We start from the raw sequence: 25,209 nt of genomic DNA on the forward strand, positions 1-25,209 counted from the left end.
TGGAAAGACCTTTTGTTTTGTTTTTTACTTGAACCTTGAAAAACGAGCCAGCACTGCCCACCACTACTCATATACTCCAAAGTGTAGATGTGGTGGTGTCGAGAAAAGTTTGATTTAATGCAATGTCCTCTGATGGGCAGGAGAGACAATTAATTCAGCTCATTTTTGATTATCTTGTGAAATAGAAGCACATAGATGTCTTCTACTCCGCTCTATGTAAAAGTAATGCAAACAAATAGAGGAAAAGCTGATTGTTGCGTCCAATGTCTTACCAACTCTCTACGATAAAACTATGATGAGTTACTGGGTCTTGGGATAAGAATCGTGACGCATGGAAAGGCATTGCTCGAAAAATAACCGTCTTTGTTGTGTGCCGGTATAACATGAGAAAATAAACTGCCCGTTTGGAGCAGAATATGTAAATTGTGTGCTCAGTGCAAACATGCATTATCTTTAGCTGCATGTGGATCGAAAGTGCGCCTGCCTCTTTGTCCGTATGTGTGAACGCATTGTGTTGTGAATTATTTACACTTATGGGATTTAAATATTTGACAAGGTGTTAAGAAGCTCATAGATATTGAAGAGGGAAAAATAAGTATGAGATTGCTTTTTAGTGTTAGTGGATACTTGATGCTGTAGCACTGGTCTGAGAAATCAAAAAGTAGCTTTGAGCTGTTTGTAGTTTACACTTAGAGACAACATATAACGGTCTTCTGAGGGTCTTTCATAGCTCATCTTGTCCAGGCCTAGCCCACCAAGCTGCTGGTATCCACGGCCTCTCCTGCCCCTCCTCTCTCAGGCCGGTAACCAACCGAGCTATGTCAATGATTACACATGTGATTAAAGCTTTCCACTTCAAACGGGCCTGATGTTTATACAGACCCTGATATGGCGGATGGGATAAAGAGCAGGTAGAGCTCTATGTTTGTGTCGGTGTGCATGTGTATGTGTGTTTGCCTAGATGGGAGGATGAATGTCATTACGCCCAGGCTCTGTGGACATACAATCATAATGACATGCACTGAATGCCATTCTGCATATTACAGCTTCCTCCCGCTCTTACTCCGCCATCTACATAGGCCTATATAAACTGCATCGTGCTGCATACATATGTTGTTTGGTATAACTCTTTAGCAGAGAGAACAGCTTTATTTCTTCAAGGGTTATTTAACAACTTTGGTCGTTTTGCAACAGACACTGGAAAAAATATTACTGAAAAGTTTAATTTCCAGTTTAAGGTTTTATTGGAAGAAACGTTCCAGATCTTTTAATGTCTCAATCGACAGTTTATTGACTAATGCTTCAGTCTATCAGTCCTACTGTAAGTCTGAATCTGGGCAAGGCCAAAGTCCTTTGCATAACTTCATAAACAAGCTGCTTTTTCCATATTTTTTATTTTATTTCTGGGCAGAATGAAAAGGACAAAAGTGTGAGGTGTCCCACAGCTGCAGCACTGCAACCTAAATTAGCCCGGACCACATGAAAAGCTGTCGTCTCTATTCCAGGGCCGGGGCGGGAAAATTACAGCCCTGCTCACTCTACTCTAGCATTAAACCTCAATTAGTGCACAACTTCACCGATGATGTCATCACCGAGGGACCTGAGAGCCCTGAAAATAAGGGGTGCTTTGCTTTACAGCGACAGACGCTCACAACTGAGCCGCCTCAAACTTTCAGGTTCTTTCTAGAGGAGCTCAGCGGGCTGAGAAAAGTTGTTGAACTCATCCGACTGGCAAGAATTTAGGTGATGTTCGTTTGATATGGCCTGAAAAAGCAAAAACACGAGAACCTGTGGCCTGGTTTGGCTAATTTTACCAGGAATTTTAATCCCAAGTCATGACTGGAGTTTTTCCCAAGAGAAGAGAGGTCAGTGAGGTAGGACAAGAAAAACTCCTGTTTGACCTCCAGTGACCCGACGGGAGACAGAGGAGGAGGAGGAGGGTGAGAGGGCCTGGCTCCTGTCCAAACACTGACCATGTCTCTACAACCCATACCTCATCAAACCTCTATTACACGACAAACACATAAGATTTCACTCATGGGTCTTTAAAGGAAATTAAGTTTTACTACTACTTATTTTCATAAATGTGGGCATCATTTTATTGGGGATAAGGACTGGGCATCACTCCGTACTACCGAGTATGGAAAAATGCAGTCATTAAACACACAGGCAATCTTATCAGAGTAGGGATGCCCCCGAAACCTGATTCTTAATTGAGACCTGCTCTAAATGACTAAAAACCTGTATTCTAAGGCCAGCTGATTGTACTGAGATAACCAGGTGAGAGTGAGAGGAATGGAAAACATGGTTTTAGCGCACAATTTTACTCAAACTCATTGCCATAGGTGCAACATTACTAGCCAGTAAGGAAGAGAGTGCAAGAAATTTATGAAAAGACCTGTTTGAACAAACATAACATAAATTGAATTCAATTCAATTTTATTTATATAGCGCCAAATCACAACAAAAGTCATCTCAGGGCATAAATGTGCCATATGGAGCTCCTTAGGCTAACAGCAATTTTTGTGAACAAGCTAACTTTATCAGTTTACCCTAATTAGGCATGTATGTTAAAGGAATAGTTTGGTATTTTGGGAAATATGCCCACTCACTTTTTTGCTGACAGATGGGAAGATCAATACTGCTCTCATGTCTGTGCATTGACTATGAATCTAGAGCTGGGAGTCAATTAGCTTGGCTAGCTTGGGGAAACAGCTAGCCAACTTTGTCCAAAGCTCAAAAACTTGCCAACCAACACCTCTACAGCTCTCCAATCAACACCTTACATCCTATTTGTTTAATTAGATCTCTGGAATCAATCTTCGCATCTAACTCAGGCAAGAAAGTGAATACGTTTATTTCCAAAAATGTCACATTTTTCCCTTAAAATTTAGTAAAACCTTACAGACTTTGAAAACAACCAGCCCCTACAGCAGTGAATCACTTAACATAACTCATAAGTTATTAACATAACTTTTTTTCTTTTTCTTGCGCCAAAATCAAAAGGAACTAATAAAACACCAGACCATTAAGCACTATCTATAAGAGCAGTTATATCAATAAATCCTTACAATAACCAATCCCACAAAACAGTGATGTAAAATAAAATATTGGGATTATTTAAAAGTTTGGCAAGTATCAAAAAGAAGTATCGTTAGGATCTCGAATCAGTATTGGTACCAGTAGTGATAATTGTGGCTAAACTGGCTTGTTTGTTATAGCGAGGTAACAGTGTTCCAAGATCACAGCTTTTACTTTAGTGTGTAAAACGTCTTCATCTCCAACAGAAATGATGGCCAAAACTACTAAAATAAGACCCAAGTAGTAATAATCCAGAATTATCCTTGAAGAGTGCTCTTGGTTTCCAACAAAAACATGAAACCCTGGACAAAGCACTCCCTGGTTGGTTATTGTAGGCTAATGTAGTCCTTGTTGCTGCGGGGCTGCTGTTCCTTCATACTGTACAAAGGAGGGAGTGACTTTAACACAGCTCAGCATGGGAACGCTCCCGGGCACCACCACGTAGCTTTCTACTCTTTGTAACAGAGAGAGCGCTTCGCCACACTGTGAATTATGCATCGCAGCTCCCAGCAACTTCTCACCAGTTGTACAAGTGAGCTGCCCGAGGACCGCGAGTCCTCGTCGGTGTACCTCCACCTGAAGAGACGGATCGCTCTCACATCTTCAAAGAGAAGTCAATCACGCCATAGATTGTTAGTACCACCCAGTGGGTTTACAAAACTTTTACTCAGTCTCTCACAGGTGCAAAGAAAGGGGATGGGGCCCACATTTCTCAGAAAGTGGAACAGAATTTTTTTTTTTTTTCAGAGCCAAGCTCTGACAAAAACTTCGAGCAGGGGTGGGTTGGTAAGGGGGGGGGGAGGGTTGAGATCAAAAGCCTGCAAGTTCCTGGCGAGCGGACCCAATCAGCCGAGAGGGCCAAGGAGAGGAGGAGAGACAAGCGCTTCCCTTTTAAATTGATCCCACTGAGACCCTCAAGGTTCCCCTCGCAGGACTCGCAGAAAAGCGATAAAAATCTGGCCCTGTGGATCTGACGAGGAACTGGGAGGGGAGAGGCGAAGAAGAAAGACAGTGTCGAGGGGAGGAGGTGGGGGGGATACACAGAAAGAACAGAGAGGAACTGCGGGGGGAGAGGAGCTGGTTGAGGTAGATCAAGGGAGACGAGGGAGACAAGAAGGGTGGGCTCATTCTCCGAGGGTGCATCCAGGCATCGTTGTGTGCCAGCACAGAGGCAGAGCAGGGGAGGACTGGTGCTATCAACTATCAAACCCGTGTTGTATGTCTGATGATGTGCTCAACCAATCAACCACGGGTGTATCTTTATTCTGCCTGGGTCTTGGCAGCTGAGACTCTGGATCGTTTCACGCTGGCCTGAGATCAGACTCTGGACGAGGCCGGTGTCGTTATCCACAGCATGTTGGGGCCTCAAAGGAACAGCCGCTATCAGAGCAACCCAGAGACCCCGCAGCTTGCCAGACACACCGCAGACCTGTTCAGTCGCCAACAGGAGCACACAAACACTCAACAAGGTGGCATGCGTGTGTGTGTGTGTGTGTGTGTGTGTGTGTGGGAGTCCTGTTCGATTCCATGGATTTATTTTATGGTCAAAGTCATTTTCATCCCCTATCATCAAAGAAGGAAAATCCAACAACAAATTCACTCCTGTGCTGTCAAACATCATGACCAAAACCACATGAGAAAATTATCTGAAAATCATATTTATTTCCCGTGACTTTTCAGAACAGAGTTGAACCACTTCCATGACCTAAAAAGTTGATTTCCTCCTGGTTTGTTAATGCTGTTTGTCAGCTGATAATGTATTAAGGAGGCGAACAGCCAGGTTTCCACTACAGTTGCGTTGTGTCAGAGAGGGAAAAAAAATATGTAGGCAAAATTGTAGAAAAACATAATATAATCCAATTAATGTGCAGAGCATATTTTAAATACATTCTTGTATTTCTGAAAGAGGACCTTCGTATAAAAAAATCTTAGATATTCCTAACATTTTGTGATATTTCCTGACTAGAATAGGACTTAATATGACATGATATTCCAGAAACTTAAATAACAAAAAGGGACCATGAATCATATTTTTCTTTTTGATTATCTGACATCCAGCATTCATACTTTTCACAAGGAGAGATTTAGAAGGTCAAGGGTCCAATGTCAACGTCTGTGTGCTGCTGGTAAAAACATGAGATATTCTCTACAGTTTGTCCTTTGAAGCTGGATCTCCTTAGTGGGCATTTTCACTACAAAGAGCCCAGCTTTAAAAATTGCATCTGGCAATTTTTGTAACTTTCCAAAAAAAAAAATCCAATTTCAAGCTTTATTTTTCCATTCTTCACACAACTACTTCCATCACTTTTCATGTGCAACACCATAAATGCCTTCAAGGAGAAACTGTATGAAAGTGTGCACCATAACCCCCCTAAAGGTTAGAGAAGCAAGCTTGTGACCATAAAGTCGTCAGTTCAAGTCAGCAGATCAGACTGTGGTTGTACTGGGCAGCTTCCAGGTGTGACTGTGCCGGGTTTCCTCAAGTGTACTGTGAGCCCGGCAGCCCGCTGGGCCTAAGCATTAGGGGAATTTTTTTAATGTATTTTTAAGATGTTTTTGAAGCTAGAAATGTGTTATACAAGTAGCGTAGCTCCTTTAAGGAATAGCTCAATGCGTAGGTTGCGTGCCTAGTGAGTGTACAGGGAGAGAGAGAGAGAGAGAGAGAGAGAGAGAGAGAGAGAGAGTGAGCAGGTGTGTGACAGTAAGGCTGGAGACTGGAGCAGAGAGTATGAAGTTAGCAGTATAGTTTTAAACTTTAGCTTTGTGCATTGTGTGTACAGTTGAAGCTATTTGTCAGTGAATAAATGCTACAACTTCTCAAGCTCAGGCTCTCTTAAGGTGGACCAGCTGCTCTCCTTTTAGTGACAATCTCAGTGGCTCCTCCGAGTTTTGCTCAGGCAAGACATTTGGCCGCCAGGCCTAACAACTTTTCTGGCAGAGAACATGCTGTGTGTAACTGTATGAACGATTGAAGAGGCAGCCAGGAGGACACTATAATTTTTGCCTGTCGACATAGTCGGACGACTCGTATACAATCTAGTTTGTTTGAAGCAAACTGAAGCCTTTAGAGGGCGCTAGAAGAGGAGGCAGATGGGAGGTGCAACACCAAAAACATCGGTCTCTGCCTGCAGCAGGCAGCATTCCTCCACACGTCAGATACTGAAGGCAGGTCAGAGGAAAGGGGAGTAGAGGAACGCTAAAAACAAACAAACAAACAAAAAAAACGTCTTTTGCATGCAGCACTGAAAGAAGAGCAGCAGGTCAATCAACATTTAAATCCTGTATTCAATCTGATTGACAAGACACTAAAAATTAAACTAACATTTTCAAATATTTGATTATCTGATACTCTGGTAGCACATTACTTAGCTCTGTGATGGTTACAGGCTACAGTAAACCAACTTAGCCTTGATGGATAGCCAGTGCTGCTCATGAATAACTTACAGCCTCATAAATAAGCAGATCTCTACTAATATCATTAAAGTGGCCTCGGGGCAGACACACCCCCTTATCCATGTGCACCACCTCCAGCAGCCACCCTCCTCTCCCTATGACAAATGCCCTGAAATCACGTAACTATTCGACATCAATATTTTGACATTTCATTCAGCTGACTCTCCAGACGGAGCCATTTATTTAATTAGCTGAATAAAAATTGGCAGGAGAGGCAAATTCAAAGTTACGTGACCGGGGCTCAGTTGCCACAGGTAACCTTTTTGGAGGGACTTAGTGTGGCAAATTGATTGCTGAGAGCGCAGACTCATCATGAGTGCTAATTTTCAGAAGCAGTGCACAGCGGAGCGGGGAAATAAGAGGCTCTATTTATAATAGAGGGAAACAGGAGAGGGGGATTAGCTTGTCATTAGAATAAAGAGCGTAGAAGAAGAATCATTTTCAGGGTTTAAAAAGCTGACAAACACAGTTCACTTGTTCTTTCTCTCCCTCCTTCTCTGCCTCTGGCTCTGAGCTCACCTTTTTAAAAGTACAGCCTACGACCTACAAGAAATAGAGTTTTTGAGGAGGCAAGCTCAGGTTTCAACCTTCAAGATAACTCACCCATTTCTAGCCTGATTAGTTTCTTTTAAACTCAACAACAGTTTAAACATGATAGTGAGTTCTTTGGTTGAGTCAAAGTTTACCAAAGAATCACACACAGCCAGATAATACTAACAAGCCTGTCATCATCACTGTTAAATCTCTGTGACATGATCCACATTGTTACTACATTTTAGAGTGCTGAATGCTGCACTTAGATCCTGCACAGACACCATCAGAGACAGTTTCTATGTAGATGGGCTACTTGATATGTTCGGAGCGAGAAAACACTTTAAAATTCAAAAGATGGTCAGAAAAAATGGTAGAACATGTCATACAAGTGGGAACTACAGCGACAAATTCTGTACCAAATTCTTCAAAATTCATTATATTTAATAACTCTTTAGAATTGATATGACAGCAGGTGAACAGGACTGCAGCACAACACTGACCATTGTAATCTCACTAGTCTCGAGATGAAATGTGTACAAGCATCAGGGAGAAATATTAACACTCCTTAAATGAGTAAAATTTAGTGGCAATCCTTAATATGAAATGTATATGATATGTACTGTATGTCTGAGTTGACATGATTTCCCATTGAAAGAGAGGCTAGACTTCTTAGTCACAGGATGACTGTCAATTGATGTTAATGCTCCAGTATGCTTGAAACAAACTTGGTCGAACAACATGACATAACATTGCCTCCCTGATCTCTTTCCAAGAATTCTGTGCACTTCTGCAGTCTTGTGGCAATGAATCTGACAAATATGGATAATGGCACACACACACACAGACTGTCTCCTCTAAGGCACTCACAGTTGCACTTGGTTGTACAGAAGTGAAGTAATAAAAAATATTAAAAGACAACTTGAGAGAGAAGTTTAAAACCTACCTACATTCACATCTCTGCATCTACACACCTGGCCTATCACAGGATTGTCTGTTTTTGGAAAGTTAGAAAACTTGTTAGATGCAGCTCCAGTGATTGTGATGTCAGAAACACTGCCCATGCTGCATGCATAATATTACAGCTCTTATTTGCTGCTATACTGGTGTACAGTACTCACTTATTATTTGCTCCTTTTCTGTAATAGCCAAACAATACACCTCATGTTGTAAATTTTCATAACTGTCACTCCACCTGGTCTCAACCCAGGTGTGCATAATGGAAAAGGCCTTGAAAAGACCAAGTTTCCCAGCATACCTTTGGGAGCTAGACCAGGAAGGAAGCTTGGGGCTGCTTATCAGGCAGACAGGCAACCTCTCAATGAGCCCGACCTGTTCGTCCTAGCATCCCCTCACCACAAAACCCTCACCTCCTGACCCATGCCATCATGTGCCCGCTGTTTAACCAGGGGCAAGTCTCGGGACAGGAACCACACAGGAAACAGCATAACTGTACACGAACAGTAACACACGCAGAAGCTCACAAACACACACACAGACACACACACACAGGAGGAGTTGGTGAGAACCGAATACCACAGAGCACAAAGTAAACTTTTCCACCAACGCCACGTTACAGCTAAGGAGAGTTTAGCAGGGCAGAGGCTCTGGTGCATTTCTCTTTTTCAGCGGAGGTTAGGCCCACATAAAGCAGCTAAGCTGGCTGTAGGATGCAGCTGTGGAGGGATTTACCATTCACAAGGGCCTGCTCAATAGCAGGGATGAACTGAAGACAACCCAGCGATGTCGCCTGTAGAGGATGCTGCCAAACCTCTTCACATTACTGATCCAGTAGCAGGGAAACATATTCAATTAATACACTACAACAGACAGTAATACTGGACTCTACAATCCGCTTACAGAACACTTAATAGCATACGAGGAGGAAGCATATTGTGCTAATTTGTCTTGTCTGTGGAGCGCACTGACAGCCCCATTGATGCTGACATCTCTTTAACATGAGGTTAGTGGGTGTTTGGCCTCCCCTCCAGTCGTTTGTGAGCTGCAGAGCCTGGAAATGATTAGGCCTGGGAGGGCAATTAGCCTGAGCATCGCTGGGCTAAATATAGTCCGGCTTGGCCCAGCTCTGCTCCTGGGTCATATCCACGCCGCAGCCTCCTCACAGGCATGTTAGCTCAATCTGGATTGTTTTATGACTGATGTGAAGGCTCCGCTGACTCAGACGAGATAACATAACTCAGCCGTCGATCAGGTGTCTCGAGAGGAAAGGAAGGGAGTGGGAAGGAGCCGAGGAAGGAAAATTAAAGGAATGACGTTTGAAAAGGAAACAGACGTTTGAGTTTGAGAAGCTTGTTCCGATGACAACTGAGGTTGACTAACTCATATTTATGTATTCCATCACACTTTATAATTAGACTACAGGCTGTGTGCCCTGCTTTCTCACAATCCAACTTCCAGTCTGGATGCCGCCTTCTTTCACAAGAAACACCGTCTTAAACGTAGCGTGGTTGGGAAAACATGCTTTCCCACAGCCTTACGCCAACTAAACGGAATGCAAAGAAAGAATGCTTTCCCATCACACAACTCCCTGCCCCTCCAGTCCCCGTATCTCCCACCCCCTGTGAGAAAAAAAAAATTGTAGAGATTTTATCCTTAAAAACAGGAGGTTCGCCCACTCGTTCACCTGGGACGGCTCTTGGACGACGGAGGCAAGCTAGAAGGTTATAGGAGCCTGGGAATGTTTAACATCAAGAAAGCAATCAGAACGTAGCTGGAGCTCTGGGAATTGGACAGGAAACATGGAGAGTAACCCCTTCCTGCCTGAGAGGAAAGAGAAAAGGAAGTGATTTGGGTTATGTGACGGATTTTTACTGTAACCTGAAAGTGAGCCTCTTGGCATTTATAGGTAAACTACATTTTTACAAATGCTATATTTAGTCATTTCACATCAAGACTTTTTAAGAAACTGAAAATAACCAGTTTCACTTCTCTGGCATGTAACACTTCTGACTTTGAGAGCCTGATCTCAACCTACAACAGCACTCTGAAAGGTGATGTGTGAAGTCCCAGGGCTTAAATGCAATACAAGAAAAGCAGTGAAAAAAAAAAAAGGTATTGGCTTCTAACTCAACATAGACTCGCTTGAATTTCCCCATCAGTGACTCGACCCAGAGTGTTTTTTCGGCAAAGCATATAGACTGAGGTGAAACTTAAGTGGAAATGTTCTGGCACTATACTGAACTCAGCACAAATTGCACAAGACAGCTCAGGAAACAGGGGTTTGCTTTGTACCTTGAACAGAGAACACTCATCATCAGTAAGTCCCAGTGACCAAGACCAAAAGTCTACAACTACACTAGCAGATCTGTGAGGCTAAAGAAAACCAAGATGGATAAAAGTTGAGATCCAAAGTTTGTTTTTGAAGCTAATAAAAATGGTGTTACAGTGTATACAGGCAGAATTCAAAGCGAATTTCAGAGGCGACACAATTGCATAAAATCAATGCAAAGACATGAGTGAAGGCGAACAAACAAATTTACAACTCTGTGTGAGTTCATGTATCCTGGAGCTTTATTCCACTTCATGGACAATGTAGAATAATCCCATAGTCAAATTTATGTGAGTATTGTAAGTTGAAAATTGGTTTTGTCTTCAGTTTGAACACACCTTTAGAGTCGGGGTCATTATACTGCACACAAAGTGCTTGTCAGATTGCCGAACAGTGTCTGAAACCCCCTCCCCTCATACCTTTCCATCAGAGTAGGCGGCCTGCATCCAGCAATTTTGGTTTCTTTCCAAAACAGACAATCCAACAAGCACACCCACTTCACACCGGGACAGGCTGGAGGTGAGAATTACACAACTACTTTTTGTACAAATGAATACAACATAATGTAGACCTTTGAGGAGATAGTGCCCCTTCAAAACAGACCAATTTCTCAACACCTAGAGAGAACAGTGCCCATCCCCTAAACACCTCTCATGCAGACTATCAGTAGACACTACAATTTACTGATGTTCTCTGAACGCCTCACACGCAGGCTATCAGTAGAAGCTATAATTTACCCATGTTCCCTAAAAATGCCTCACATGCAGAATATCTGGAGGCTACAATTTTGATTTGAGCTGAAGTCGATCGGATGAACTGTAGTGCCCGTTCAAAACGTGCCTGAGACGAGTCTTGAACATACAGGCCAAGTTTTGTTCACAGTAATGTTACACAGTTCAACAGCAGAACTTAAGTCTCTTAAATGTTTTCAAGTCATTAACACTATGGATGTAATAACACCTCCAACCGCAATGTGGGTTGCAATTGCACAAACTCCACAGGCAGAAGAGGAAGCAAATCAACGTTGTAGAAGCAACGTTGTTTATGAGGTATTTTTATACATTTCTCGAGAACCGCTCAACTTCACACAAACAACTTCACACATCGACATTGCACTTCTTCATTTACCCAGCAATCCACCTGCCAGGTATGAAGTAGATCGCATGAACGGTTCTTGAGATATGCGAAGGACAAACATACATACAGACAGACATACAGATAGATATAGAGAGATTACAACATCTCACACCCCTCTATGACGGCAGGATTATCAAACCACTTTCCAATGTTATATAAAATCAACATTGTGCCCTCAGATGTGATTGGATGATATGTCATATGATCTGCTTTGTTTCAAGCAGGCTTTCATGCCTTTGGAAACCTTTATCAAAAGAGTTTATTATGCTGTGAGTGTGAACGTGTTAAGAGTCATGTGGCACTATTGCATAGTACATGTGTGAAGATGTGCAAGCAGAACGGCCAATGTGTAATAACTATACATATCATCACCAAAAGGTATTATAATTCATTCTCTGGGGAACATGTCTGAACCAAAATCCATCCAACAGAGGATACAAAATTTCAACCCGTTAGTCGTGCTAGATGATAGTCAGGGGACCACCAAAGTCATTGAAATACAACCTCTGGGAACCATGACATGTCTGTAGATAATTTCACAACAATCTAACAAATAGTTGTTGAGATATTTACCTCTGGACCATGTGACAATGCCAAGCCTGTAGACATGAAGCTGCCAAGACAAAAAAAAAAGAAAAACACACAATCTAACATGCTTCTTGTTCTAATTGACTTCAATAGACAAATGTAATAAAATGTTGTGTCTGCTTTGTGGAAATCAACCACTAAATGAGACAGTTTACGAGACATTAGAGAGCGCTGCGGCACTTGAAACAGTCTATTTCGAGAAGCGGCTCAGGGAGACGATAGAGCATTTAAGTCAATGCAGTAGATGACAGCACAACCTAAATACTGCCTACCAGAAAAAGACCAGTGGACTTAATCTGAGCCATAAATCCCATCCACTGTGTACCCACTATATGAAATTCTCTGTAAGCCCTAACATTACGACTGTACCCATAGATATCCTTGCAGCTTGTAGCGGCGGAGTAAAACTGGAAAAATACATCCATCATAAAGAGAGGTTATTCTGGCAGTGTGCGGCGATGATAAAACTGCGGACATGCTCGGTGCCCTGTTTATAAACTGTTTGTTAATCTATCATTTGCCACAAGAGGAATGAGATAACAATATGGTGTGGCTTACAGTCGGCGTGGCTGCCCCCGGAAAGATCGAAGCGTGTCCTTGGAGTGACATTTATTGAAATAAATTCACTCGAGCTGAAATATGTATAGCGAATGCATTATGAACAGTGCTTCTGATGGAGCAGCGTTGGCTTTAACTCGCCGTAACATTGGCTTGCTCTTTTCAACAGATGTCCCTTGTGTGACACACGGCGGGGATAATAGAAAGGAAAGGGTCTGAACGCTTTAATTTACCCCTTTCATGAATGGAAGGGATTTCCTTTTGATGGCCTGTTTGAATGTATAGACAATTTAGAGTCCTTCTCTGAGCGGAGATTCTGATCTTAATTACTTCGTTAATTAGCTGTGATTCACAGGGAGAAGCCTTGCCCTATCCAGAGTCCCTCTGCATTGCTGAGGGGGGCTCCTTAGAAGCTCTCACATCCTCTCTTCCATTTTAAAAGCACCAATCCTGCACTTGTGACACTGATTTGCAAGTCTGCCTTTGCTGAAAGTGGGCTTTTTTTTTTTTCTTCCTTCAAATGTCAGCAAACCCCACAGAGCTCCGGCTCTCTGATTCTACTGCCTGAGGAAAGCGGAGCATATCAGGTTTTCCCCCCCCCCCCCTTTCCCCTCCTCCTCCTCCTTGGTCTGCCGTAGACTTATATCACACGGACGCATTCCACAGATTTATGTTTATCGTTTTCCAATGAAAGAGGGAAAGCCGGTGCAACATCCTGCATGCTCCTCTCGTTCTATGATAAATATGGCTCCCTCGCTCCGGGTGCCTCAACTTGGTGGATCGATGGAGCATTTAGCTAATCACAGACGAAAGCCGCTGTAGGAAGAATAAAAAGGATTGTCATAAGCAGTAGGTGTTGAGTGAACTCGCTGGGCAAACAATGATGCTTTTCATTCGCTCGTGATGTTTACTCCAACACTGCTCCGTTCATCAAGGTGGATCAAGCTTTTTCTTGTACTTCATCCCTGATTACCAGCCACCTACAGCTGTTGGTATCCTGAACAGCCAGAGCAGAAGTTGAGCTAAAGTAGGCGTATTGGTATGAAGGCTAGCTTGAGAGAGCAGCAGGCCGACAGAAAGGAAAGGTAAGGTCCAGCTGAGGCAGCTGCTTGCTATTACTCCACCTCAGCCCCCCCCCCCCACCCCTCCCCTCCTCTGGCAGGAAATGAGCAATCATTTAGTACTGACAGGTACATGCTGAACCATTGCTATCTCTGCTCTGAAACCAACCAAATAATGGATTACAGCAGTTTAGTATTAACCTTAAGCCTCTCAAGTATCTTTGCCAAGGTTAGTCAGATTCATACCTTTCAGAGTGTGAGCGTATATTTTCCTGAGTGGGATAAAACATGAAGTAATAATGGTGTGGCCCTTGCACGTGAGTATATGTGAGAGAGAGGCCTTACCTCTGACTTTTAAACAGCAAAGAGAGTATTAGTTTGCACAAGCTGAGATATCAGAAACCATTTCTGTGTGTATGTAGTTGCCTCTGAGACAGGAAAAACATAACAGCAAACAAAGAGAAATCTTTCCTCAAATCCTCCTCAAACATGTGAGGTGCTTTTCTGGTCATGAAAAGCAGTAATTTAGAGGTCTCTGGTGAGCTGTAGAGGGCTTAGCGTGTCCAACTGGATCTGGAGTGTAGCTGCAGACCTGCCTTAATGCACTGCCAGGTCACCGTTACTGTGTGAAAATGGCAATACAGGGCCAGTATGGTTGCTTGCAGCTTCAGGCAAATAAACAGGGTGGCAGTAGAAGCAAAAAGCTAAGAAAATACACTATATACTTCATGCCACTGCCCTTAGTGTTTCTACCACTCTGGCACTGTATTAAGCCAGGGCAACCTGAAGACTCTTCTCTATACATGAGGGCTATGGAACTATATCAAAAGTCAGTCACTGATTCTTTTTGTGGTAGATTAACAATCAAATAATCAAAAGTTGTTTGGATTGGTGTTATTAGTTTTTATTGGCACCAAACGACAAAAGTCATTTCTGTTGCTTCATCATTTACGCACACATCTGCCACGTATGTGGACATATTGGTGTGTATAACATTGCCAATGCACTAAACCAAATTTTATTATGCAGGTACATGTTTTGCTACTGGTTTAGTGTTAATTATCAGGCCATGCAGCCTAACATAACTGCATTCTCCTTAAAGAGGAACTCCAAAGAGTTTACATATCAAAGTGTGTTTATAGGTCTTAGGGAATGCTACTACATATGTGTAAGAAGTTATCTGTTTTCAAGTTATAGTTATTCAGGCTGTCTGCCATTGGAACTAATGTGCTGTGGTACTGCACATAACTGTGGAACTGTGCATGAGAGACCTAGCATTGAGTGAAAGGTTCTGGCACAATTTAGGGGTAAAATAAAGGTCGTGATTGGTGAGGTCATAGTACCCATACCTGCCAAAGTGTTACTGAGCAACATACTCGGTATCTGCTGCATCAAAATTGATGCAGCAGAACCAGAGATATGGATGCGGATTTTATTCCACACGTTTGTCTGCCTTGTCAAAACCACATGCCTCCATAACCCACAATGCAACTCAACTGCAGAAAGTCAGAAATGTGGGTATGTTATTCGAAGCAGCTAACGAAGGCTAACGAAGGCTAACGAAACCACGAGCCACTAGCCTCAAGCAGAGAAGTCTGGTAATGTCATTCCGTCCTAACTCCACACCCCAGATTTTCTCCATTTTCCAACTTATAGTCTTTAGCTCTAAACAATGCTTTATACTGAGGTGTAATAGTGACGTAGTACTTTATTAATCTAACAGCTAAGCCAGTTGAAAGGACAGTTCACCCCAAAACACATGGAATCTGCATTTCTTCTTACCGAAGTTCCAACATATCCATTCAGATTACTTTGATTTGACTTCCTGAGGTTTGAATATACCAGTTGTTGGTTAAGATAATATACAGACCAAGTTGTGAACAGATTCTTCGGTCTACATGGAGAACTGACAGCCCGGTGAACTTTGGTAAAATAGTTCTCAATACAAATTCACAACGAGGTCCGCGGTTTACCACAAACTGAATGTCACGCTGAGGTGACCGTGGGCTGATACATTAAAACCACGGCCAACTAAACCGTTGGCAAATAGGACGGCACTTTGGGTAAGAGGAGGAATATGATTCTATTGTGTTCTGCTTGTGAGAACAGCTGTCATGACACTGTGCTATACAGCGACCTGGACCTATGACAGAGTGTGACCTCTTGACCTCTGACTCCCACACGCTGGTGTGTGTGAACACTGAAGTTGTATGGCTGTTAGGACTAAGATTACATCCACACTAATATGTTTTCATTTTAAAACAAAAACACCATTTCAGGAATAATCTCCGTCCATACTAAGACGCCTGAAAATGCATATCACATGACCGTTCACATACACTGGGTATCTGTGGACCGGTGTAAAAAAGGAAGCAGATTGTCTACTCTACTCTTAGTTGCAGAAAATACTACGGAGGATTAACAGCAACGGTGAAAAGTAAGACCAGAGATTTAACTGCACAACAGCTGCTGGCATTGAAGACAAGGTCAGCAACACCTGTAATTTGTTATCCATGTTGAATGAACCACTGGCAGTCAAGGCTGATGTTGTTTGTTTTCTTCCTGAAATGGGTCACGTGATGAATCACGGAAGGACACGTTGCGATTGATAAGACTCAATCAGGAAGTGAACGTGGGTGTCTGCATCGTCGCTTTCAAAACTCTCCGTTTCCGCCCTTCAAGACTGAAATGCAAAGTTTTCAACCTAAAAACGGAGTCAGCAGCGTTTTCATAAGTCTCCACTTCAGGGGGTTGAAAACACCAGAGTAGTGAGGATACTGGGCATAAACATAGCAAAAGTTATGCATCTTAAAATGAAAATGTATTAATGTGGATGTAGCCTGAGTGTGGCCAGAGAGTGCTGGGGCTCCAAAATAAATGGACCCTCTATTTGTAATATTATTGCAGACAACTTTAAGTCTCACTACACTTGCAATAACAGCCTTTGTGGCCTGATGATATCAAGAAAAAGAAAAAAAAAAAAGGCCAAGACAGGAAATGTAGGCCTTATATTAGTAGACTCTCTCTTCTGGGCAATAAATGTCCTGTTTTACCCTTAAATAGCCTTACCCTTGTCCTAAATATCCCACATTTATTGTTCTTTCCAATAAAATAATCTAATCTAACATTAGCATGGCAAATGAGACGGTGCCCGGGCAGCGTTAGGGCCAAATGAAATGCCCACATCGAGACAGAAGTAAACAAGCAGTCAGCCCTGTTGTTTTGTCTGTGACAGCCCTGCAGGCCCTCTGGCTCAGGAGCAGTTTCTCCCTCTACAAACAGCTCTGTTCTGCAGCCCCAGATGTCTCATTACTGTAAAACAAGCAGAGGGATGAGCGACATACAAGCCACTGGCCCACAACGCTGCCTCCCTTTCAATTAGAAAGGATTAGCCTAGCCTGAGTGGGCCTTCCTGTGCTGCGATATGCTACCTTGCGTCGCACAGGACAGCCATATGTCAAACTTAAATAAATTACTGAGGAGCTGAAAAGAATGGTGATAGCACAAAGGGAGTTATGGCTCCGCTACAGTGCACAACGGGCTTAATAGCAGGAGAATGCTGTAGCCTCTATAAAACTTTATACCCTATGAAAGGGTATGGCAGAGACGCGGGTACACACCTTACCTCGGTGACTCTCGTAAATTAAACCTATAGGATCCCGCAGTTCTTCAGTAGATTTAGTAGCTTTACTCAGCGTGCATTAATCAAGTGATAAAGCCAAGCCAGTGAAATTTCTGCAGTGTCATGTTTTGGCTAAGCCGACTGGAAAGATCCCATCCTGTCCCATGACATGTAATGTAGAAAGGGAGACCAACCTTAACGGGATAGCAGGGCCCTCATACCGCTGCCTGCATCACTCACTTTTATGGGAATAGGGCGGCGTGGGGTTTAACAAGACGTTTTACTCATCAAGGGAACCGACATTACATAACCATAAAACGATGAGGACCACAAATCACCAGTCGACTTGTGACGCATGGAAGGGCTGGGCAGTGAGTATTTGTGGGTGGAAGGGTAAACACCAGAAACAAAACAAGGATTCTTACAGATTTCAAACATACTATGCTTGTCCTACAACCAGATGAAAGCAGCCTATATGCTTGGTTTTCCTCCAGCCCACTTTGAAATTGAAAATGCAGCTCCAAACCTACAACTAACCCAGCTGCCTGCCACTCACTCAATAATTTTTCCAGAGAGTCTGTGCCATAGCTGGAGCGACTCCACTGACCAGGGGCGTCTGTGGTTGAACTGCGCTAGTCAACAGGTCCGGAGAGGCAGGCAGCGAGCAGGCAGGCAGGCAGGCAGGCTCCACTACGCCTGACATGGAGCACCCTCGCGGGGGGAACGACTGAGTAATGGCAGGGTAACATGATCCAGGGTTGGGAGGGAGTCTGAGCAACCCTGACGCCTAAATCATAGCTGTGGGATGGAGAGAGGGAGACACACAAATGTGTTTGCAAGAAAGATACGCAGGGAGATGAGAGGCTGAGGAGACAGTGGGTGGGACAAGGAGAGATATGAGCAGCAGGGGGGGGGTGAGATGGTATATTTGGGAAGCGGCCAAATGACAGGGGATGAAAGTGAACGCCTCTCTGCTGCCTTTCATGCACGTGCCGCACCCACCGCTAGGGTGGGAGGGACCCCAGAGGAATGACAAGGCGTGGGCTTAGGTTTCAAATTCACAAGCCTGTCTCAGACAGAATAAACATGCATAGACCCAAATGAGTTACATTTTCCCTGCTGTCTAGAGCTAATTAAGAAATTTAGACTGGTAGACATAAATAAATGTATCCTTCTCCATATAGGCCAAAACATTTAACCAGGAATTAACCTGCTCCATAGGCTAAAGCAGAATCACTTTACATCTACATTTTAATTGATTTTATTTCTTAAAGCCTACATATTGTTTTCATTCCACTTTTTGCTATGTTGGTTTCCAGGTTATGCCAAACCAAGGGGCGTTGTAAAAGTGAAATAAAAGTAAGACTATAAAGAACCAGTAAGTAAGTAAGTAAGCTCCAGGCCTAGTGTGTGTCAACAGATTTGAGCTATTTGACTGAAAATGTGTTTGTGAATATGTAACATTAACATGATAAGGACTTCCAGGTGTGTTCTGCTTTCCTGTCCTGTCCTGGTTAATCCGGCTTTGTTGAACTGTCAAGTTGACTAGAACTAATAAAAATCAAAAAGGAAAACTTCTTAGTATTTAATTTGAACTTATGTAAACTGTAATCTGACAGTTATTTCCACAGTTCATCATTTGGTCAAAAAATAGTTTCAAATGTTCTTCATCTTTGGCTTATTTTGTCAGAGCAACAGTGGAAAACTCAAAGAAATTCAGTCTCATTTAAGTCAAAAAGAAGCAGCAAATCTTCAGATTTGAGAAGCCAATTTTTCTTTAAAAAAAAATGACTAACAGTGACTTTTAAGCAAATATTTACTGAAAAATTGGAACTGGAAAAATGTTTTTTCTGTGACTAGTCATATTATCTGTAGTGTGCATTACACATTGTTAACAATCCCTGTTAAAGAAAAACAGAGCTTTACAGAAATACCCTGCCCAAAAACAAAAATTCCAAATCCTTCGGAAAATACATTTAAAAAAAACAACCATATAAAAATAGAATATGATATAAACCCCGTGAACACAATAACACTAGTAGCTGGGTGGAGCCACTTATCCACTTTTTTTCGAGACAACTTCCTTTTTTCAAAGCCTTCATTCACTGAGCACGAGTGGTCTTTTACAGGAAAACCTACACCACATCAGACGGCACACAATCAGATCCTTGAAACCACAACCTTATCTATTGCTGGCCACTGAGCAGCTCCCCTATAACGGTTGAGGGGGGGTGGGGGGGTTTAGGGTCTTGCTCAAGGGCACCTGAGCGAGAATAATGAGCCCTGCGGTCCAGGGATAAAAATAAATATAAAAAAAGCAAAGCCAGCGTTTACAGAACTCCATTTCAGGAACTGTCTGACTTGACTTCATTAAAAAGAGATGTATGATGTTTCATAAATGCATCGTTACAGTAAGCGCTATGACAGATGTAAACACCACCAGCCAGTTACGGTGACCATACAGGGTCGACGCAGCAGTCTACTCTCATCAAACCTCTTATGATGTTACCGCACGACGACAAATTTTTTTACCATCCACGTGGTGAAGAAAATGGTTTGCTAGGAGTGGAACGTAGCCAGGACCTATGCTAATGCTCAAAGGAGCAGCCTAATATAATAATATGCCTTAACTCCCTGCAGCCTACAAATCCTGTAAAAGTCAGTCATTAGGCTTCAGATGTAATTTTCATCAACCCGTTCTTGGAAACAAGAGTCTAGCAAGACCAACAATTTAGTGGAGAAATTAATGTTCACCAGACTATTACTGAACCACATCCTCCCTTTTCCATCCACAATATGGTCTCCATTCATTATTCAGACTGGAGATGCACTTTCCTTGTTCTTCAACTCTCCACTCGTGACGTCTTTGGGCAGCACTTAACGGATAGGACGCTGTTTATAATTCAGGTAAAAGAAGAACAAAAAAAAAAAAAAAAAAACTTTTAATCAATTAGGCTAAACAGGCTGATGGACTTTCTAATTTTCTATCAGAACGTCATGTTTTCTTCCAAAACTTGCATAAGAGGATTTGGTCTCTGAATGCATCCCTGAATTATCCTGAGTATTAATGTTTTTAGAGGAGAGCTGCATTTTAATTCAGCTTTGTAGTGCTCATATTGCACCCATTATGTAGAGAGGCCATAATTGAAAAAGTAGGCCGAGCCTTAAAGCTAAAATTTCAGCAGCTCCAGTGTCCGACCTGCAGGGTGCTTCATGCAGAAATAACTGGCTGTATTATCATACACAACAACATTTTTCAACACTCGCAGTGTTTTTGTTATTATCTTCTATTTAGACTGTTAATTCAAAGCCTGGCAATGAGTGGCGCCTGAGTAGAAAAACCTCTTGTGTGTGTGTGTGTGTGTGCGTGCGTGTGTGCGCGTGCTCGTTATGGTAACATGATCTTGGTTATGATTGAGCGGAAATGTTAGACAAGCATCTAAGTTTCCTCTGCCTGCCTCTACCCTCCTCATCTAGCCACATGTGAAACCACACTGGAACTGCTCGCCGGCCAAAGTAAACGCTCCGGTCGATCGCATGGCATGTGTTTACACTAGATGCCAGGTTTACATGCCAACCCCTTACTCCTGCTCTGGTGATAAATGATATCGCGCGGAGTAATTTTTCTTTCATAATCATTGTATGCGACGGACCTTAAAAAGCGCGAGACATTTCCCACGGTGAGTGGGGAGATAAAAGGAGGCCGTGGTAGTCGTGGGGAGGGAGTACCTCACGTCTACTGACTCATCTGCAGTTGAGGGCAAGAGCTGCTCTGAGTCTGCAGAAACACTTAACAAAATGTGTAGGCTAACCAATTTTCCAAGTGAGCAACAAGCTGGTCTGAGGTGAACAATAAAGCAAAACCCCAATGTTATTTACCAGAGCGAGTGCAGCCAGAATCAAAAGGAAGCTGATTCATGAGTATGATCAACTTTTAGAGCTGGCTTGTCAAATGCTCTAAATTAACTGTGCAGTCTGTTCACGCTACTCTGCTTTACCTGAAATGACCTGCACTATGGGCTGTATCACCCACCCCCACTACTGAGCACTGAGGTCTCACAAGGCAAACAGAAAGCAGCCACTTAAGGCAGAGTGGTCTGTTTCATAAAGTTGAGTGCATTAAAGGGGCGTTTCACCCTAAAAGAAATACATATCTTGCCTCTTACTTCTAGTTTTATCTAACCATGCTGATATTTTTGGTTGGTTATGTAAACTAGGTGCCTTCTTGATGACAACTCTACCTTTGTTAAAATCATTCATGTTGTATTTCTTCTGTTATGATTGTATTGTGTCTATTTTATTTGAACTCCACACAACAGTCGAGTCAAAAAAATCTGAACCTAAGAGAGAAATTATTATTTATTTTGCCTAAAAGTAGTCAACTTTAAACCTGGTATTTGAGACGTATCCATTTTAATGGATCGGAAACAGCAAAAAAAAAAAAAAAAAAAAACACAACGGCGATCAGAATCCGACCCTTTCTTGACTGTACTCTGCTGCGGTTTGTCCACCTCAGCATAAGCGAGTGGAAATTAGATTGTGTGAATGTCAAATATAATTTGGGCGCACATAGAGGCGAGTGACTCTTAGTTCAGACACTGAGGTTGGAAAAAAAGCAGTGTAGAAAACATTCAGCTAGCAGCTTCTCATTTTAGCTGGCACCGACCTCTCAGCTGTTGCTAATTCATGTTAATTCTGGGAGTGAACTGATGACGGGCCAGAATTAAAATTGCTTGTTGTCTGGGCTCGTCAAAAGACACTTTGTGAGGGGAGAACCTCCACTCTGCTACACTGCTGTGCTAACATGAGAGGTTTTCTTTAGTTCCAACAACTACAACAGAGTGATACATCTTCTCTCTAGAGGATTGTAACCCTGTCGCTTTCTTGGGTTGCATTCTCCCAACTGAACTTTCATTCGTCTACAGATGAACTGATTGAACATTTAATGGTTTCAGCTTCTTAAATAAGAGAATCTGCTGCTTGTCATTGGAGTAAATTGAATATGTTTGGGATTTAGACCATTTGTTGGAGGAAACAAGACATTTGATTACATCGCCTAGGAAACAGTGAGGGGCGTTTTTCGGTTTTCACAGCCAATTAAACAAGAAAATGTTATGTCGCTTAATATTTTTGAACCAGGATCTTCAGTATTTGGATCAAGTAGGTCATAAAAAAATGTGTCAGATTAAGTAGTCTACAGCTGTTATGTGTCAGATACATATTTATGCAACTTTCCATACGCGCCAGTTGCCGACCAAACAGCCAACTACACATTGAAGTCCAACCGGCTACTTTATTAGATTATTTTATGATTCGAATAAAATAGTTTTGATTAACAAGTAGTGATTCGCTACGCATGAACATTTACGACCACTAGCCTCCGCTTCAAAACAATGTGAGCATGATGATAGAGAAATATCTGTCTGTATCAGTCCTCGCATGCTCTATATGAACATGTGTGTGGGCTCTCAGCTGAGAGGTCGTGTCCTGCCGAGTAGAGATCGGAGAGTCGTCTCCAGTGTTTGACAAATATTAGCTAAATAATTGCTGACTAAATAGATTAAGAAGTGCATTGATTGCACAGACGGGGGACATCCTCATTAGATGGGCTACTTCTGAAAAACAGCAGAAAACAGCTGTGGCAGCAACTTGATGATTGTGCAGTAACTATTAAAAAAAAGTCCACTGAAAGCACTGCCACATAGTTGTTTATGGGCTTAATGAATGAACTAATTAATTATCTTTATTTACATTGTGCTTTTTACAGCAGAGCCTCTAAGACACAATGCAAACACTAAAACAGGCAGTGTTGTCAAAGTACCTCATACTGTAATTTTACAATTTAAAATGTCTTAACCACTTTTGTATTTTTTGCCATTGACCAATTATGCAAAATAATGTCAGATGCCCCAAATCATTTCAAAATAAAATATGATGTAACAGAACTTCCTGCAGTAATATATATGATCAAGTAGTCTACAAATGGTTTACATTTTTGGTTATCCTGTCATTGATACCTGCTTACTGCCTGTAGGTGTTGAGTATATCAATAGAGAAGTAGGGAGAGGAAAGATGTCACCCAAAAGGAAGCTAGAAAACTCATTAAAAATGCAGTAATTATGATCAGTGTATATGATGGAATAGTGGCATTAAAATGTGCCAGAGCCCATTAAATTTGGGATTTTACGGCCCAAATTTTTCTACGACTACTTTTTTCCCACTGGCTTGTGGAAAGCCCTGCAAAACATTTAAGTAAATTTAAATATCAACTCTGACTCGTTATCGGCAGACACCCAATGTTGAAGGACACAGGAGCGGGACTGAAAACGCTTGATTGGGACATTCCTATCTGAAACCAGCTCATAAAATACCCGTCATCTGTAAATTTTTTTAACAGTAGCTGCTAAAACCCCCAATTTAGTAAAAAAAAAAAAAATTACAGAGAACATGACCTTAGTGACCTACAGTCCTGGACTGAACATTATGTTGGGAAAGAGATATTGCTGCTGAATTTTTTAGCATGTAATTTTTCAATGCTGAGTGCCACAAACTAAGTTCTATTCACCTTTCTTTTATTGGAGTGAAGGACTGAAATCTCAATGCCACATATCTTTACACCAGAGAAAGTAAATCCTGATGAAGTGACCCTGGAACTTCTTGGAGGAGTGTACTTGATGTTTTTTGTGAGAGACCTGAAATCAAACTGAAGAGAGGGGCGCTGGTAGAAACCTTCATGACAGCAGTAAATGTGATAATCAGTACAGAGTGGGTGTCGTCTGTGTCGTCTGCTAGAAGTTTACCAAATGTTGAAAAGCGTTTGCTGATTTGTGTGGCGTGACTTGCTTTTCATCATCAGCACAAAATTTTGGTGAGACGGTACTTTTTCTACAAAAAATGAAAAAATGAAAATCTCTCTGCGGGTCCTAATAATGTTGACTTCACATGACTCAACATCCCAGACATTAGTTTGACTAATCTGTGATCTGACACCGACAGAGTTTCAACATCCATGTGGAAAAGCTGAAAATCAGATTGACATCAGACCCCACTGACAAGATTCAGCAGATTAGCGGGGGACAAATATCGGGTGAAATGGAGGAGAAAGGCTCTCCTCCATAAGAAACTCTATCATAGCTGCTCTTGAGCAAGGCACTGAAGCCTCTAGTACTCAGAGAAAACAGAAAATCTGTTTGCACTGGGTACCTCCCAGGTCTGAATGAGTGTTAACTGTAAAAGTAAAGCTGCTGCTGAAAAGAAAATACTGCTTTCAGTCAACTTTCCCTGCGTAAAAACCTGACACATGTGGGGTTTGCTGACCTTTACAGCATCTTTTATGTGACAAAAAAACTGGGCTGCTGGCGATAGTGAAAATAATAAATTGTTGTATCTGGAAAGGAAAACCAAGAACACTCTCTGGAACATGTACCACAGTGAGAGCTATTTCCAGTTTCAATGGGATGGCTCTGAGCTGAGGGGAATTTTTCACCTTCGCTCTCTCCAGAATCCTTCTTCACTTCACCACGGCTGATCACATCCCTCATTTTTAACATCTTAGAGGTGCTTCATCTAAATCTTCTCTGCAATCTTTGGTTTAACACCTCGGGGCCCGTGACCATTTTCTTCCATGACGCCCAGTAACACTAGTCATGAGACCTGTCAACTGAGACTGGATCAGTGCCACTAATTCTAAAAGCCATATGAAGAGTTTTTCTATGGTAAAATAAACCTGAAAAAAACGCACCAACGACTTGGTGCTTTTTCCCCAATCAACCACTCTAGAGTTGTTCATGATGAGCGACACAGTCAATGAGCCATGAGCCTTAATATTCCATCATAAAGATATACTGGAATGCACTGATCTCACCTCTTTCTCCCGATACTGTTTCTAA

The 25,209-nt window shown here is 42.2% G+C and overlaps 1 protein-coding gene across 3 annotated transcripts in view; it reads right to left on the reverse strand.

The window, feature by feature from the left end:
* znf438 (zinc finger protein 438) overlaps positions 1–25,209 on the reverse strand; it is a 52,469-nt gene that overhangs the window by 25,458 nt on the left and 1,802 nt on the right. Inside the window, exon 2 of one of the 3 annotated variants that reach the window (XM_042399734.1) lies at positions 12,065–12,104. The exons of the other annotated variants lie outside the window; for them this stretch is intronic. The gene's annotated coding sequence lies outside the window, so the exon portion shown is untranslated. The remainder of the gene's footprint in view (positions 1–12,064; positions 12,105–25,209) is intronic. 3 annotated transcript variants of the gene reach the window in all.

Source organism: Thunnus maccoyii, chromosome 21, assembly GCF_910596095.1.
Source record: "Thunnus maccoyii chromosome 21, fThuMac1.1, whole genome shotgun sequence".
NCBI lineage: Eukaryota > Metazoa > Chordata > Actinopteri > Scombriformes > Scombridae > Thunnus > Thunnus maccoyii.